Below are 14929 nucleotides of genomic sequence, written 5' to 3'. Positions count from 1 at the left end.
CTGGAGGCGGGGCTGGGGTGGAGCCTGGAGGCGGGGCTGGGGTGGAGCCTAGGCGGAGTCTCAAGGGGGCCCCAAAAATTTTTCCAGTATGGGGCCCCGAAATTTCTAGTGGCAGCCCTGGTGGAGCCGCATATTCATTACTGTAATGAGCGGTAACGGTGATCGCTCAGTATAGGAAGAATATGCGGCGCCGGGAGAAGCAGGGACTGCACCGCTCCAGGAGCAGGTAATTATACGGGGAGGGGGAGCGTAGCGCTGCGCGATATTTACCTCTCCTCGTTCTGGTGCGGCTCCATCATCAGCGTCCTCTGGCTCTCATGCTCAGGTCAGAAGGCGTGATGACGTTGTCAGTGCGCGCCCTCTGCTGAACGTCAGTGCTGAGGACGGAGCCGCACCCGAACGAGGATCAGGTGAAAGTGCCGGGGTCCTGAGCGATGGAGAGTTGAGTATATGATTTTTTTTTTTTTTTTTTTTTTTTTTTATCGCAGCCACAGCATATGGGGCAAGTGACTGTATGGAGCATCTTATGGGGCCATAACCATTGTGCAGCATTATATGGGGCAAGTGACTGTATGGATCATCTTATGGGACCATAACGTTTGTGCAGCATTATATGGGGCAAGTCACTGTATGGAGCATCTTATGGGGCCATAATCAACATTTGTGCAGCATTATATTGGGCAAATGTGTCTATGGAGCATCTTATGGGGCCCTTATTACCCTTTATGCAGGATTATATGGGGCATATTTTAATATGGAGCATTTAATGGGGCCCATCAAACTTTATGGAGCATTACATGGGGCTCCTGATTCAATATGGATATTCAAAAACACTTAACCTACTGATGTCTCAATTAATTTTACTTTTATTGGTATCTATTTTTATTTTTGACATTAACCGGTAGCTGCTGCATTTTCCACCCTAGGCTTATACTCGAGTCATTAAGTTTTCCCAGTTTTTTTGTGGCAAAATTAGGGGGGGTCGGCTTATACTCGGGACAGCTTATACTCGAGTATGTGGGTGGGTGTGTGTGTGTGTGTATGTATATATATATATGTATGTATATATATATGTATATATATATATGTATATATATATATATGTATATATATATATATATATGTATATATATATATATATATATATATATATATATATATTATACTCAAAATACTACCTTGAAAAACGTGCAGAGCTTTCCAAACCACTGTTGTGGGTGGTTATAAATATAAAGATGAAAATAGGAAAACCGCACAACCAAATAAAAAAAAAAAAGTGGACTTTAATGCGTGAAGGGCGTGGCAACGTTTCGGATGTAATATCCTCTCTCAAGCAGTGTATACATAGAAGTGTCAGGTTTTTATACAAACCACATATAAATCTCATTAGTAATATCATTACATCAATTGTCAAATAATATACAGCACTGTAAAAGTGCCAAGTGACAAAGTGCAGTAATAAAAGATCCCTTTAAAACATCTCATTAATAAGCATATAATATAAAGCGATCTGTCATATTATATAAAAGTACATTAAGTACCTAATCGCAATCATTGAACCGACCAGGTGTCCCTCCATATGAAGCGCAATCAAAAAACACTCACACATGTTCCTGCTTGCAAAACGCCATATCCACGGTGTTCCCAGACGTCCATGCATGTCCATGACGCAATTACCCATGAATCATAGCGCCACTCTCCGCGCCTGCGCAGATGGCATCTAAGGTGCCGGACGCCATCTTTGTTATGGTATTCCACTACTCTCCGGTCACTGCTCCACATATATACAGCTGTCACTTCAAAAACTATGCTAAAGCAAGGAATGTACCTGCACAGAGCATATATGGAATACCTTCTACCATCCAACTAAAAGGATCCATGAATTCCATTATCTATCGGCACGCAGGCCATATTATGAGGACATCATTAAAAAATAATTTCTGTTCTTTCAAATGGACATTAATAAGATCAGAATAAGGACATATAAGAAATGTAAAGAAAACCAGGGTCACGGCATAAGCCTAAAACAGTGTTACAAGACACAGGAACACCCCACTCTTAAAAGAGGGGTCCCCTGTGTCGAAAGCGTGGACCCGAGCGAAAAAGGAGGCGATTAAACCCCTCTTCCACTCAGCCCACGGCAAGTAACACCAAAAGACCACTGATTATTAAACTAAAAGTGTCCATAATCCAGAATATACATTGACCAGAACACATTGATTAAAGACCAATACAGAAATTTTATTGAGTCCTCCAGTGTATGTGTGTGTGTATGTACAGGTCCTTCTCAAAAAATTAGCATATAGTGTTAAATTTCATTATTTACCATAATGTAATGATTACAATTAAACTTTCATATATTATAGATTCATTATCCACCAACTGAAATTTGTCAGGTCTTTTATTGTTTTAATACTGATGATTTTGGCATACAACTCCTGATAACCCAAAAAACCTGTCTCAATAAATTAGCATATCAAGAAAAGGTTCTCTAAACGACCTATTACCCTAATCTTCTGAATCAACTAATTAACTCTAAACACATGCAAAAGATACCTGAGGCTTTTATAAACTCCCTGCCTGGTTCATTACTCAAAACCCCCATCATGGGTAAGACTAGCGACCTGACAGATGTCAAGAAGGCCATCATTGACACCCTCAAGCAAGAGGGTAAGACCCAGAAAGAAATTTCTCAACAAATAGGCTGTTCCCAGAGTGCTGTATCAAGGCACCTCAATGGTAAGTCTGTTGGAAGGAAACAATGTGGCAGAAAACGCTGTACAACGAGAAGAGGAGACCGGACCCTGAGGAAGATTGTGGAGAAGGAACGATTCCAGACCTTGGGGAACCTGAGGAAGCAGTGGACTGAGTCTGGTGTGGAAACATCCAGAGCCACCGTGCACAGGCGTGTGCAGGAAATTGGCTACAGGTGCCGCATTCCCCAGGTAAAGCCACTTTTGAGCTACAGAGAAGCAGCACTGGACTGTTGCTAAGTGGTCCCAAGTACTTTTTTCTGATGAAAGCAAATTTTGCATGTCATTCGGAAATCAAGGTGCCAGAGTCTGGAGGAAGACTGGGGAGAAGGAAATGCCAAAATGCCTGAAGTCCAGTGTCAAGTACCCACAGTCAGTGATGGTGTGGGGTGCCATGTCAGCTGCTGGTGTTGGTCCACTGTGTTTCATCAAGGGCAGGGTCAATGCAGCTAGCTATCAGGAGATTTTGGAGCACTTCATGCTTCCATCGGCTGAAATGCTTTATGGAGATGAAGATTTCATTTTTCAGCACGACCTGGCACCTGCTCACAGTGCCAAAACCACTGGTAAATGGTTTACTGACCATGGTATTACTGTGCTCAATTGGCCTGCCAACTCTCCTGACCTGAACCCCATAGAGAATCTGTGGGATATTGTGAAGAGAAAGTTGAGAGACGCAAGACCCAACACTCTGGATGAGCTTAAGGCCGCTATTGAAGCATCCTGGGCCTCCATAACATCTCAGCAGTGTCACAGGCTGATTGCCTCCATGCCACGCCGCATTGAAGCAGTCATTTCTGCCAAAGGATTCCCGACCAAGTATTGAGTGCATAACTGAACATTATTATTTGATGGTTTTTTTGTTTGTTATTAAAAAACACTTTTATTTGATTGGATGGGTGAAATATGCTAATTTATTGAGACAGGTTTTTTGGGTTATCAGGAGTTGTATGCCAAAATCATCAGTATTAAAACAATAAAAGACCTGACAAATTTCAGTTGGTGGATAATGAATCTATAATATATGAAAGTTTAATTGTAATCATTACATTATGGTAAATAATGAAATTTAACACTATATGCTCATTTTTTGAGAAGGACCTGTGTATGTGTGTGTGTATATATATATATATATATATATATATATATATATATATATATATATATATATATATATATATATATATATATATATATATATATATAATATTTCCCACATGTCTATTTTAAATCAGCACAATTTTGGAACTAAAGTTTTTTTTTTTTTTTTAGTAAGGGAGTTATAAGGGTTAAAAATTGACCACAATTTCTCATTTTTACAACACCTTTTTTTTTTTTTTTTTTTTTTTTTTTTTTTTTTTTTAGTGACTACATCACATTTGAAGTCAGTTTGAGGGGTCTATATGGTGGAAAATACCCAAGTGTGACACCATTCTAAAAACTGCACCCCTCAAGGTGCTCAAAACCACACTCAAGAAGTTTATTAACCCTTCAGGTATTTCACAGGAATTTCTGGAATGTTTAAAAAAAAAAAAAAAAAAATTTTTTAATTTAGCTCCAATTTGTTTTTTTGTATTTTACCAAGAGTAACAGGAGAAATTGGACCCCAAAAGCTGCTGTGCAATTTGACTGGAATTGATAGGACACCATGTTGCGTTTGGAGAGCCACTGATGTGCCTAAACATTAAACCCCCCCCCCCCCCCCCACAAGTGACACCATTTTGGAAAGTAGACCCCGGGGGGGGGGGCCTTTATACCGTTTCACATTTGATAAAGCAGTTTTATTCTTCGGGTCAGTATGATTACAGTAATACCTCATTTATATAATTTTATATTTTGACGCTTTTATACGATAAAATCTATTTTATATAAAAATAATTATTTTTGCATCGCTTTATTCTGAAGACTATAACTGTTTTGCTGATGATGCTGTATGGCGGCTCGTTTGTTTGCGAGACAAGATGACATTTTCAGCGGTACCATGTTTATTTATATCCGACTTTTTTTTGGCGGTATAGTAAAGCGTTGTTTTTTTGCCTTTTTTTTTGTTACGGTGATCACTGAAGGGGTTAACTAGTAGGACAGTTCTATAGGTCTGGTCGTTACGGACGTGGCGATACTAAATGTGTACTTTTATTTATTTATTTTTTTAATTTAGATAAAGAAATGTATTTAGTGGAAATATGTATGTATATGTATAATGGATTTTTTTTTTTTGTGTGTGTATATATGTGTGTATGTATATGTATATATGTATATATGTATATATATATATGTATATGTATGTATATATATATATATATGTGTGTATATATATATATATATATATATATATATATATATATATATATATATATATATATATATATATATATATATATATATACATATACACATATTTATATATACACACTAGCTGAAGAGCCCGGCGTTGCCTGGGCATAGTAAATATCTGTGGTTAGTTATAGCACCTCACTTCTCTTAATTTCCCATCACGCCTCTCATTTTCCCAATCACATCTTTCATTTTCCCCCTCATATCTCTCATTTTCTTCCTTACACCTCTCATTTTCTCCCTCACTCCTCTCATTCCCCCCTAACACTTGTCTTTTCGACCTCACATCTGTCATTTTCCGATCACTCCACTATTTTCCCTCACTCCTCTCATTTTGCACTCACACCTTTTCATTTTCACCTCAGTATATACATGTTTGTCATCTACCTTATATATAGTATACACCTGTATGTCATCTCCTGTATATAGTATATACCTGTATGTCATCTCCCCTGTATATATAATATACCTGCTGTGTGTCATCTCACCTGTATATAGTATATACCTGTATGTCATCTCCTTCTATATATAGTATATACCTGTATGTCATCTCCCCTGTATATAGTATATATCTGTGTCATCTCCTCCTGTATATAGTATATACCTGTAGGTCATCTGCTCCTGTATATAGTATATACCTGTCATCTCCTCCTGTATATAGTATGTACCTGTATGTCATCTCCTCTATATAGTATATACCTGTGTCATCTCTCCTGTATATATCTGTGTGTCATCTCCCCTGTATATAGTATATACGTGTGTCATCTCCTCCTGTATTAGACCTCGTTCACACATTATTTGCTCAGTATTTTTACCTCAGTATTTGTAAGCTAAATTGGCAGCCTGATAAATCCCCAGCCAACAGGAAGCCCTCCCCCTGGCAGTATATATTAGCTCACACATACACATAATAGACAGGTCCTGTGACTGACAGCTGCCGTATTTCCTATATGGTACATTTATTGCTCTTGTAGTTTGTCTGCTTCTTAATCTAATTTTTATTTTTGAAGGATAATACCAGACTTGTGTGTGTTTTAGGGCGAATTTCGTTTGTCAAGTTGTGTGTGTTGAGTTGCGTGTGGCAACATGCATGTAGCAACTTTTTGTGTGTCGAGTTGCATGTGACAGGTTAGTGTAGCAAGTTGTGTGCAGCAAGTTTTGCGCATGGCGAGTTTTGCGCATGGTGAGTTTTATGTGTGGTGCCTTTTGAGTATGTGCAAGTTGTGTGTGAGGCAACTTTTGCATGTGCTGCAATTTTTGTACATGTGGCAATTTTTCCGCGTGTGCAAGTTTTGCGTGTGGCGAGTTTTCCATGAGGTGAGTCGCTGATCTGACACTTTGCAGTGCACTGTGTCAGATCAGCGATCACACAGGCACTGAAGGAGGCTTGCCGGCGCCTGCTCTGAGCAGGCGCTTACAAGCCACCTCCCTGCAGGACCCGGAAGGCCCCCCACGGCCGTTTTGGATCCGGGGCCTGCAGGGTCTCATGGAAGCACGCAGGGAGCCCCCACCCTGCGCGATGCTTCCCTATGCCACCGGAACACTGCGATCATGTGTGATCGCAGTGTTCCCGGGGTTAATGTGACGGGAGCGGTCTGTAATAATCAGCTGACACCCAATGGCAATCGGCCGCGCTCCCCCTGTGAGCGCGGCCGATCACTTATGACGTACTATTCCGTCCATGAGAAGTAGGGCCCACCCCACATGGACGGAATAGTACGTCTAATGGCAGAAAGGGGTTAAGGTCACAAGGTTGAACCCAATCAGTTAAGGCCTGCACCTTCACAGGACCCATCTTAAACCCTTCAGTCAACTACAATACAATATATCCTAGGAACGATATCTCTTGAACAGAAAAGGTACGGTACATTTTTTTTCAGTTCAACAAATAAAGAATTCTTTTTAAGCTTTCGTAAAGCAATACTGACATGTTCCTTGTGCAAATCCAGATAGAATATCATCAAGGTATACCACAATAAACCTTCCAATACAATCAAAGCTATTGTTTATAAAACTTTAAAATACTGTTGGTGCATTATTTATTTAGCCCAAAAGGGCATGGAAAAATTTTCAGATAACCCCTCCAGATGTTAAACTTCATCTTACCCATCCAGGAGGCTGAGGAGTGTATCAAATTATAAGCCCCTTTTTTAAGATCCAGTTTAAAAAAAAAAAAAAAAAAAAATAATAATAATAATTTGACCCCATAAACTGCTTATGCAGGTCAGGGATAAGTGGGTATTTTTTTAACTGGAATTTTGTTTAACCCCTTTACCCCCAAGGGTGGTTTGCAGGTTAATGACCGGGCCAATTTTTTACAATTCTGACCACTGTCCCTTTATGAGGTTATAACTCTGGAACGCTTCAACGGATCCCAGTGATTCTGACATTGTTTTCTCGTGAACTATTGTACTTCATGATAGTGGTAAAATTTCTTTGATATTACCTGCGTTTATTTGTGAAAAAAAACGGAAATTTGGCGAAAATTTTGAAAGTTTTGCAATTTTCCAACTTTGAATTTTTATGCCCTTAAATCACAGAGATGTCTCACAAAATAATAAGTAACATTTCCCACATGTCTACTTTACATCAGCACAATTTTGGAACCAAAATTTTTTTTCTTAGGGAGTTATAAGGGTTAAAAGTTGACCAGCAATTTCTCATTTTTACAACACCATTTTTTTTTTTAGGGACCACATCTCATTTGAAGTCATTTTGAGGGGTCTATATATAGAAAATACCCAAGTGTGACACCATTCTAAAAACTGCACCCCTCAAGGTGCTCAAAACCATATTCAAGAAGTTTATTAACCCTTCTGGTGCTTCACAGGAATTTTTGGAATGTTTAAATAAAAATGAACATTTAACTTTTTTTCACAAAAAATTTACTTCAGCTCCAATTTGTTTTATTTTACCAAGGGTAACAGGAGAAAATGGACCCCAAAAGTTGTTGTACAATTTGTCCTGAGTATGCTGATACCCCATATGTGGGGGTAAACCACTGTTTGGGTGCATGGCTGAGCTCGGAAGCGAAGGAGCGCCATTTAACTTTTCAATGCAAAATTGACTGGAATTGAGATGGGACACCATGTTGCGTTTGGAGAGCACCTGATGTGCCTAAACATTGAAACCCCCCACAAGTGACACCATTTTGGAAAGTAGACCCCCTAAGGAACTTATCTAGATGTGTTTTGAGCGCTTTGACCCACCAAGGGCTTCACAGAAGTTTATAATGTAGAGCCGTAAAAATAAAACAAAAATTTTTTCCCACAAAAATTATTTTTTAGCCCCCAGTTTTGTATTTTCCCAAGGGTAACAGGAGAAATTGGACCACAAAAGTTGTTGTCCTATTTGTCCTGAGTACGCTGATACGCCATATGTTGGGGTAAACCCCTGTTTGGGCACACGGGAGATCTCGGAAGGGAAGGAGCACTGTTTTACTTTTTCAACGCAGAATTGGCTGGAATTGAGATCGGACGCCATGTCACGTTTGGAGAGCCCCTGATGTGCCTAAACAGTGGAAACCCCTCAATTATAACTGAAACCCTAATCCAAACACACCCCTAACCCTAATCCCAACCCTATTCTCAACCGTAAATGTAATCTAAACCCTAACCGTAACTTTAGCCCCAACCCTAACTTTAGCCCCAAACCTAACTGTAGCCCTAATGAGAAAATGGAAATAAATAAATATTTTTTTTTTTTTTCCCTAACTAAGGGGGTGATTTACTTTTATAGCATTTTTTTTTAAGCGGATATTTATGATTGGCAACTGTCACACACTGAAAGACGCTTTTTATTGCAAAAAATATTTTTTGCGTTACCACATTTTGAGCTATAATTTTTCCATATTTTGGTCCACAGAGTCACGTGAGGTCTTGTTTTTTTGCGGAATGAGTTGATGTTTTTATTGGTAACATTTTTGGGCACGTGACATTTTTTGATCGCTTTTTATTCCGATTTTTGTGAGACAGAATGACCAAAAACCAGCTATTCATTAATTTCTTTTGGGGGAGGCGTTTATACCGTTCCGCGTCTGGTAAAATTGATAAAGCAGTTTTATTCTTCGGGTCAGTACGATTACAGCGATGGCTCATTTATCTTTTTTTTTTTTTTCTTTTTTTTTTTTTTATGTTTTGGCGCTTTTATACGATAAACTATTTTATAGAAAAAATAATTATTTTGGCATCGCTTTATTCTCAGGACTACCCGTTTTTTGCAGGACAAGATGACGTTTTTAGCGGTACCATGGTTATTTATATCCATCTTTTTGATCGCGTATTATTCCACTTTTTGTTCGGCGGTATGATAATACCTACCTTTGCCTCGTTGTTTTTTTTTTTTTTCTTACGGTGTTTACTGAAGGGGTTAACTAGTGGGCCAGTTTTATAGGTGGGGTCGTTACGGACGCGGAGATACTAAATATGCGTACTTTTATTTTATTTTTTTTTTTAGATTAAAGAAATGTATTTATGGGAATTATATATATATATATATATATATATATATATATATATATATATATATATATATATATATATATATATATATATATATATATATATATTATTTTTTTTTTTTTTTTTTCATTATTTAGGAATTTATTTTTTTTATTTTTTACACATTTGGAATTTTTTTTTTTTTTTACTTTGTCCCAGGGGGGGACATCACAGATCGATGATCTGACAGTTTGCATAGCACTCTGTCAGATCACCGATCTGACTTACAGTGCTGCAGGCTTCACAGTGCCTGCTCTGAGCAGGCGCTGTGAAGCCACCTCCCTCCCTGCAGGACCCGGATGCCATGGCCATTTTGGACCCGGGCCTGGAGCAGGGAGGTAGGGAGACCCTCGCAGCAACACGATCACATCGTGTTGCTGCGGGGGGCTCAGGGAAGCCCGCAGGGAGCCCCCTCCCTGCGCAATGCTTCCCTATACTGCCGGCACACCGCGCTCATGTTTGATCGTGGTGTGCCGATGTTTAATGTGCCGGGGGCGGTCCGCCCTTGAGCGCTGCCGATCGCATATGATGTACTATCCCGTCGGTGGTCATACGGGCCCACCCCACCTCGACGGGATAGTACGTCATATGTCAGAAAGGGGTTAATTCACCAAAATCGAGGCACAGATGGAAGCCACCATCTATTTTCCATAAAATAAATCCAGCAGCTATAGGCGAGGAGGAAGGACTAATATGACCCCACCCATAAACTCTGGGTATCGAGACTGCTGGTGGTAGTATGACTGTCCTAATCAAGTGTTACACCACTACAAAGCAGACACAGACCTTCACCACCTACTCTGACAAACAGCGTGGTGTCTTCATTCAGGTATATGAAGGTGAGAGGGCCATGACAAAGGACAATAACCTGCTGGGCAAGTTTGAGCTGACTGGCATCCCTCCTGCTCCTCGTGGTGTTCCAAAGAATCGGGTGACATTCGACATTGATGCCAATGGTATCCTGAATGTGTCTGCAGTGGACAAGAGCACCGGCAAGGAGAACAAGATCACAATTACCAACGACAAAGGTAGTCTCAGCAAGGAAGAGATCAAGCGCATGGTTGAAGAGGTTGAGAAGTACAAGGCGGAGGATGACAGAGGGACAAGGTCTCCACCAAGAACTCCCTGGAGTCTTACGCCTTCAACATGAAAGCCACAGTAGAGGATGAGAAGCTGCAGGGAAAGATCAGCGATGAGGACAAGCAAACGATCCTGGACAAATGCAACAAGATCATCTCCTGGCTGGACAAGAACCAGACTGCAGAGAGGGATGAATTTTGAGCATCAACAGAAGGAGCTGGAGAAGATCTGCAACCCCATAATCACCAAGCTGTACCAGAGTGCTGGTGGCATGCCAGGAGGAATGCCTGGCGGCTTCCCAGGAGCAGGCGGCGCTCCCTCAAGCGGTGCCTCATCTGGGCCCACAATTGCGGAGGTCGACTAAACATGAACGGGAAAAGCATTCCCTCAATGACTCGGGGCACAAATGTTCATTGGCTGTTCCTAATTCTCATTTAGGCTGTGTGCCCACGTTGCATTTTTTTTGTGTTTCAGCCGCATTTTTGCCGCAGTGAAAACTCTTAAATGCATTCCCATGCAATCCTATGGGATTCAGCAGTTGCTGTGCCCATGCTGCGGATTTTCCTGCTGCGGAATCTCATAGTGGTAAAATCCGCAGCATGTTCATTATTTCTATTATTATTATTAGTTTAACATTCTATCTTTTACTATAGATGCTGCCTATGCAGCATCAATAGTAAAAAGTTGGTCACACTTGTCAAGCACTATGCTTGACAAGTGTGACCAACCTGTAAATCACTTTTCCAAGCGATGCCTCCAATCGCTTGGAAAAGTGCAAGCATTCAACAAGCTAAAAACGCTTGCAAAACGCTTGTGTTTTTGCGGGAAGGGAGTTGCGGAAATGGACCTTTCCACAGCATTTTTGCAACGTGGGCACATAGCCTTAAGCTTCTGTTTTGGAGCGTTAATACTTCAATTCACTCCGAGACGTGGAATGCCGTGGCACTTTACCTGTACTGTAACAAACCGGTCCAGAGAAAGTATTTAACTGGCAAAAAAAAAAAAAAAAAGTGGGGAATTATCCTGTAACCACTACATCACTCTCTGCTGCAGTCGCTGATTTAATTGGTCCATTCTATTCACTGGCCTCAACCTATTTTTGGAAATTTTATAATAAACTGCATTGTGTGTAATTCATGTACAATTCATTTCACACATTCCAGGATCATATTATGATTTTTTTTTTTTTTTTTAATTTTGCCATTCCCCTAAACAAGAAGCCCCTTTTAGCGGTCTGGGGTTCTCCACATTCCAGCTCAGTACTGTCACAATTGAGCTCCTCATCTACTATATTTCTGGATCTCAGAGGGGATGTCAATGAGGACAAGGTCAGTGGAGCCAGAACTGTGTCCAATCTTGGCTGGAAATATCTGAATAAGATAACAGGCCCACAGCTGCTGGATGAGAGAATTTGGGTGGAGAAAAAAAAAACAATTTTTGTTGGAAGAATAAAAAAAAAAACATGGAAAGAATTCTATGTTTTCTTTTCCCACTTGGCACAGGAAACATATAGAAAATGTGTTAAATATCCTGCAATGTATTTTTTTTTTTGTCCTTATTTGTTAAATTATTGGCAGATGGCTCTTAGTCATATGAATTTCTTTGAAAACAAACTGCCAATTTGTGATTATTTCTCTCATTAAGGGTTGTCATTGTCTATTCATGGGCTCATACACTGTTAACCAAGCAGATTTAAATTAATCTGTCAGCCCTCATTCACATGTCAGTATTTTTGCATCAGTGTTTTTATACCAAAGCCATGCGTGGAACTTACAAAGAAAAACTAACTGAAAGATTGACACCTGTTCTGTGTTTTGGCATATAAAAACACTGATGCAAAAACATATGAATGAAGCCTCAAGGTGATTTTTTTTTTTTTTTCCCCCACAATCAATTTGCTCAAAAATCTCCCTCACCTCACATTGAGAGGTTTGCAGCTCGGACGACAGCACAACACCGCTGCTAATCGAAAGCTTTATTTTGAATCCGTACCCTCCTATGTATGTGCGCTCAAAGAAGCTGCGCACCCCTCTTGGAGGAATTTTTGAATAGTGGCGGTCTCAAGTATTGGACCCTCAAATGTTTTATAAAGGATTACTTTTTAAATTGAAGGTGTTAAAATTTGTATTTTGTATTAATAATTGATATTTTTCTCTTCGCCACGACAGCACCCACTGAGAGAGGGGATCCGCCCCTAGGAACAGGAAACCCTACGGAGAGATAAAAGGGGCGGTCCCCCTCGCTCCCACAGTTTGGTTTCCTGTTCCTACGGGAAGATCCACGGAGAAGAGGATTCCCAGCCTGGACGCCGCTTGCGCAGTTTACCTGTGAGGACGGCAAGGGCTCCAGGACTGGATGCAGCGTCGGGGGTGCTGATTCAGTTTTCCCCCCTCTGCTGGCAGATGTCGCGAGACCAGGTCGTGGGGGGCCGGTTCGCGGCAGATGTCCGGCGGTCTGCGGGGCAAGCACCAGGTGGTAGCATTGCGCCGTCCTCGGCGGACGCCTGTGCGGTGTGGAGCCCAGTGTATGCCCCCGGAAGTGCTGGTAAGCTTCCGGGGTGCGGAGGAGTGAGACGACGCCGGCGCTGAAGCCGGTAACAGCTCCGGAGTATCCAATATGGCCGCGGCCCGGAAGTGGTTAGCACTTCCGGGTTCAACAGGAAGAACATGGCGGCCCCCATGTGAAAAGGACGCCGGCGCTGCATCCCGGCGTCCAGAATGGATTCTGTAAGAGAGCCTGCGGTACCTTCTCTAGAGGTTACCACGTCACCCCTCGCAGCCATGCCAGCAGCAGCAGCCGCTCTAGGCAGAGCGGATCGTCCAAAAGGAAGCCACCTGCATCTGTGTCTCCTCCTCAGCCGGTACCTGATCGGTCAGCTTCTGGGTGAGTGTGCATCTACCCCACTAGTCTGATTATTGTCCCTCTCCCTTTATAATAGGCAAAAAGGAAAGAAAAAGCGAAACACAAGCAGTGTGCGTTATGTATCCAGCCCCTTCCGGATAGTTACACTAAAAGGCTATGTGATTCATGTATAAAATCAACGTTACGTGAGGAAGCCTCAGTTAAATCAGAGGATATAAGGGCCATGATTAGGGAAGAATTACGAGCCCTACAAAGCGTTGACAGAGAGCCACGTATTAAGGAGAAAAGAGGATACGTTTCACCTGTATCCGATCAGCCGTCTGAGTTAGAGGAAGCAAACTCAGATAGATCGCAGCAGGAGATATCCTCAGATGAGGATCAGGATACGTGCTTCCCCACAGATAGCATTGACAATCTGGTGAGATCAGTTTGCAATACCATGGGCATAGAAGATCTTAAAGTCCCTAAAACACAGCAAGACATTATGTTTGCTGGCCTATCCGAAAAGAAGAGACCCTCTTTTCCGGTAATAACGGCAGTAAAAAGTCTGATCAAAAAAGAGTGGGAAAGCCAGGGGCAGAGGGGGTTACCACCATCCTCAAAGAGACGCTACCCCTTTAATGATGAAGAATTCACAACATGGTCAAAAGCCCCAAAAGTAGACGCAGCTGTGGCGTCTACATCAAAGAAATCCTTACTGCCTGTAGAGGATTCAGGCTCCTTACAAGATCCTCTAGATCGCAAAGCCGATTCGCTCCTTAAAAGAGCATGGGAGACTTCGGCAGGGGCCTTTAAACCGGCAATCTCAGCCACATGCACCGCAAGATCCATGCTTGTTTGGCTGAGTGACTTGGAAGAAGGGCTGAAAGGAGGTCTCTCTCTCGAGAGAAATTGTCCTCTATACCCCTAATTAGAGGTGCCACAGCCTTTCTAGCGGACTCATCTGCCGACTCTATACGCCTGGCAGCCAAGTCGGCAGGATTAACCAATGCAGCACGTAGGGCCCTATGGCTTAAGGGCTGGAAAGGTGACCCTCAGACCAAGTCTAAGTTATGCAGCCTTCCATGTCAGGGTGAGTACCTGTTTGGTACCAAACTGGATGAGATCTTAACTAAAGCAGGGGAAAGGAAGAAAGGCTTTCCAAATAGTAATAATTACGTTCCATTTTATAGGAGAGCGTTCCGAAAGCCCGCATTTAATAAAAGGAAGGAGTTTAAGAACCAGGATCGCTGGGCCACAAGAGACACAAAACAAAAGGGTGCGTTCTTTGGGAAGCGCCCTTTCAAGTTTGAAGAAAAACCCCGTTAGGACAGATCTACCTGTGGGAGGCAGATTGTCCTCCTTCGCTAATGAATGGCGGGCCATAACAGCAAATATTTGGGCAAATAACCTTATTGCCTC

At 41.5% G+C, this 14929-nt stretch overlaps 1 protein-coding gene across 3 annotated transcripts in view; it reads left to right on the top strand.

Moving 5' to 3' along the window:
* Positions 1-14929, top strand: part of ENTPD2 (ectonucleoside triphosphate diphosphohydrolase 2) — a 98530-nt gene that overhangs the window by 33292 nt on the left and 50309 nt on the right. The window contains exon 1 of one of the 3 annotated variants that reach the window (XM_069747631.1): positions 4119-4248. The exons of the other annotated variants lie outside the window; for them this stretch is intronic. The gene's annotated coding sequence lies outside the window, so the exon portion shown is untranslated. Of the gene's footprint in view, positions 1-4118; positions 4249-14929 lie in introns of those variants that run through there. 3 annotated transcript variants of the gene reach the window in all.

This window comes from Ranitomeya imitator, chromosome 2, assembly GCF_032444005.1.
Source record: "Ranitomeya imitator isolate aRanImi1 chromosome 2, aRanImi1.pri, whole genome shotgun sequence".
Classification (NCBI taxonomy): domain Eukaryota; kingdom Metazoa; phylum Chordata; class Amphibia; order Anura; family Dendrobatidae; genus Ranitomeya; species Ranitomeya imitator.
This window is presented reverse-complemented; position numbering and strand designations above follow the sequence as displayed.